Source organism: Cetorhinus maximus, chromosome 35 (genome assembly GCF_964194155.1).
Source record: "Cetorhinus maximus chromosome 35, sCetMax3.hap1.1, whole genome shotgun sequence".
NCBI lineage: Eukaryota > Metazoa > Chordata > Chondrichthyes > Lamniformes > Cetorhinidae > Cetorhinus > Cetorhinus maximus.
Window position 1 is genome coordinate 5,906,565 of NC_135913.1, and position 4,436 is coordinate 5,911,000.

Genomic DNA, 4,436 nt, shown 5'->3' on the forward strand with positions numbered 1-4,436 from the left:
ATCTGTCACTTGTTAATTATGCTTTCTGCTCTTAATGTCATCGTTTATCAAGTGACAGATGACCCTCGTGGGGGTGCGTTGGGGGGAGGGGACGGTATGGGAAAAAATATCGACATAGGCTAAAGGGTGGGGATAAAACAACGAATGGAAATAAATTAAAAATAATAATAATTGAAATTTGTGGGGGAAAAATATATATGAAATAATAAATACATATTTGAAAAAAGTGATCAAAATGACGTGAGGTTGGAGGAGAGAGTTCATTATCTGAAGTTGTTGAACTCAATGTTAAGTCCGGAAGGCTGTAAAGTGCCTAGTCTGAAGATGAGGTGCTGTTCCTCCAGTTTGCGTTGAGCTTCACTGGAACATTGCAGCAGGCCAAGGACGGACATGTGGGCATGAGAACAGGGTGAAGTGTTGCAATGGCAAGCGGCAGGAAAGTCTGGGTCATGCTTGTGGGCAGGTTGAAGGTGTCCCGCAAAATGATCACCCAGTCTGCGTTTGGTCTCTCCAGTGTAGAAGAGACCGCACTGGGAGCAGCGAATGCAGTAGACCAAATTGAGGGAAGTGCAAGTGAAGCGCTGCTTCACTGGAAAAGGAGTGTTGGACGTTAAGGAGAGAGGAAGTAAAAGGGCAGGTGTTGCCCCTGCTGCGATTGCATGGGAAGATGCCATGGGAGGGGGTTGAGGTGTAGGGGGTGATGGAGGAGTGAACCAGCGTGTCCCGGAGGGAACGGTCCCTACGAAATGCCGGCAGGGTGGGTGAAGGGAAGATGTGTTTGGTGGCGGCATCATGCAGGATTTGACAGAAATTGCGGCAGATGAACCATTGAATGCGGAGGCTGATGGAGAGAAAAGTGCCCACAAGAGGGACCCTATCATGGTTCTGGGATGGTTCACTTCTACCCACCACTGTTTTTGTTCACCGGGGTTTCCTTGTGGATTCCATCGCCTCTTTGTCCATTTTTTGGTTAATCTTGACCATTTTCCCGCTATGAAGCTCCTAATAGAGTCTGCAGTTCCCCAGTCGAGTTCCATAGCTCTATTCTGTTTTCCTGACGGCCTTTTGTCTCATATCCCCGTCTTTCTCTGTGCGATAGGTTCTTGCAGCTCTAACTTAGTTATTTGAGGTATATGTGGTCTACTTGTTTAACTGGGGTCCGGCCTGCGCGGCTTCGGCCATGGTTCTGTTTCAAACCGTAGCCCGCCTGTGCATCTCTGCCTCCTCTCAACTGAGGTCTGGCCTGCGAGGCTTCAGCTAAGGTTATATCGAAAGCCCTAGCCCGCCTGCGAGCCTCCGCCTCCTATCAACTGTGGTCAGACCGGCGCGGCTTCAGCTAAGGTTGCATCTTAAACCGTAGCCTGCCTGCGCGGTTCTGCCTCCTCTCAACTAGGGTTTGGCCTGCGCGGCTTCGGCTAAGGCTGTTTCTCAAACCGTAGCCCACCTGCGTGGCTCTGCCTCCACTCGGCGCCTCCTATCTCCTGTCCTGAGTCCTCCTCCAGATTTCTTTGATACTCGATTGGACCGTTCTCGGGTAGGCTTACTGCATTGTCTGCGGGTGGAAAATAAAATATACTCACCCACTTTGCAGAGCCCTCTCGATGATCCGTTTGGAGTATCCTGCCGACTCCGCCAATCTGTTGTGGTCACTTTGACAAACGGACCACTTGAGTCTCTCGTACAGGTTACGGTCGTTTATTCGAGCAATTTCAAGGGGAGAACCATCTCAATGCAGCTTTAGATAGCACTCTGCTAAATTACAAGTTTTCGACATATTTATACATTATTGGCCATGAACAAGAACAGTTTCCAGTTTCCGATCTCGTCAACATATAGATTTACTTTACACAGACACCTCTGGTAACATGTATCATATGACCCTATATTCACCCAGGCAGAGACCTTCCCTCCTATCTAAGCTGGGACCATCTGTCCTTCTCCTGTCTGTTGAAGAGCACATTTAATCTATGTTATTGTCATCCTTTGATTCCAGGCCGGTTTCCAAAGCCTTTTTGTTGCTTACAGGCCCTAACGCTGTGCAAGGTTCATCTGGTTACCGTTAACTGTTAATATGCTTGCTAGCTCTGGCTGCCTGGAGATTTTAAATAATTCATTCCCTTTCAATAAATTCTCCCTTACCATAAATTCTTAGTTACCTTCTTCCCCCTAACAACAGGAAAGTGAATGTGGTAACGAGGATGTACTGTTACCCAATTCTTTGGTTACACAATTGCATTGATAGAGGGCGGGGGGGTTGTGGATGGGGGGGTTCAATGCCTCATTCATTTCTAAAATTGATCTATTGATGGAGTACTGACATGTGCCATTGTCCTCAAGGGTGAAAGACATGTCAGCCTTTCTTACACCAAATGGATGCTATCAATGCCTAGTCATGAACTTTGGGTTTCAAAATGCCCCAGCGATATTTCAGAGACTTATATATAGAGTCATAGCTGAAGCAACTAACTGTATGATTTATGTAGACGATGTTTTATTATATATTAACACATGGGAAGAACATGCAAAGCAGTTAGAGGACCTGTTTGAACAATTGCAGTTAGCTGGCTTGGTCATAAATCTGGCCAACAGTGAATTTGCCAAAGCAAGGGTGACTTACCTATGTCACATTGTAGGACAAGGTCAGTTGCCCCCGAAGACAGCAATAGTCAACGCTATATTGTATTTTCCCAATACTAAAACCAAATAAGTTTTTTGGGAACGTGTGGATTATATAGGAAGTTTGTGCCAAATGTCCGCACAATAACTGTACCTCTAAACAATTTGTTAATTAAACATGGAAAAATGGTATAGTTAGCAATATGTCAAACAGCCTTTGAACATATGAAGGTAATCTTAATAAATGAAACAGTGTTGGCGGCGCCCTGACTTTACCAAACATTTTTTTAAATGGCGGTTGATGATAGTGATTGGGGGGTAGGTGCTGTCTATTAAAAGATAATAAATGATGTGTACAAACCCCGTTGGATTACTTTGCCAGGAATCTGAATCAATATTAGTCGAATTACTCTACCATAGGCAAATAAACTATAGTGCAGTTGTTGTCTCTTCAACACTTGTAAGTTCAACTCCGGCACGAGAAAAAAGGAAGTCTAATGTTGAGAGCATAATCCGCTGGCGTTCATACAAAAATTTAAAACAGGAATTATGAGATTGCTTAGATTGAGCCTATTGTTTTGACAATTCAATGTTAAAATTGTCCACATGGACGGTAAAGGTTATGTCATCGCGAATGTATTTTCTTGGGTGTAAATTACTCAAACAAGTTTAAGGGGGAAGGATGGATCAATGGATGGATGTTTCGTGTTTTGTTGTCCATGTGTCACATACCTTCTACCATGGCTGCAGTTGAAAGACATTTTTACTGCAAAAGCGTGAGAAATATACAGTTTTTCTATCCCCGAGAACATAACGTGACAAGTTGGATAAAATGGTGCCGGAAGGGGTCCTGAACTGCCTAGCAACAGCGTTTTAATTTGGTTTCTGATTGGATGAACAACGTTTTCTGTGATAGCAGTGACCAGGGAGACTCGAGGCTGCAAAGAGGACAAATCTATAACCTTTCTCCCCTGTGTGTGTGTGTAAGATTCCCGTAAATCTACAAGGCTATCTAGCTGTCTTTTCCTTCATATCTCTGTAACCTGCTCTCTCTCAGAAAAAAAAAACTGTCAACTGGAAAAGGGAAAGATCTCCAGTAGAGGCATCGAAAAGTTCGTTTTCAAACAGTTAGATACATACTGTAAGTGTTGGAACACCCCAACGTGTCATTAACAATGGACTGCAAGGAATTTGGTAGACATCAGTCAAAATCAACACATCCAATCCCTCACTCCGGATTGGTGCCATTCAACAGTTTTGTCTCACCTTTAAAATTTACAAAACTTGTGCCTGCATTCTGTTGACCTAAACAGTTAGGTCGAAATTGGCCATTTCGTGGTCAAATCAAGCGTTTAACATTTGGCTTGGCTGAGGAAACATTGGGGTTTGATATTACAACGTTCAATCTCCAGTTAAACATGACACTAGCTTTCTCGTGGATGCCAATTTTCCCTCCTTATTGATATTTTAGCCATGCTTTTAACAAAATATATTTTCCGACCTGCCACCAATCCTTGCACAATTATAGGCTTTTTCTTTAAGTAAATTATATCTTTTCATTTTTAGCTAATCACAGACTGTGCCTCCCCTCCACCCCTTGAAAATCTTCTTCCTCATTAGAATGTATTTATTCTGTGTATTCTGAAAAATCCCATTAAATGTTTGCCACTACAAATCTATTGAATAGTCATTGAACATAGTTTTCCAGTTTACTTTATCCAGCTGTGCTTTCCTGCCCTCGTATCTGTCCTTATTTAAGTTTAACATACCAGATTTGGACCCACTCTTCTCCCACTCACAGTGATTTTAAACTTTAATCA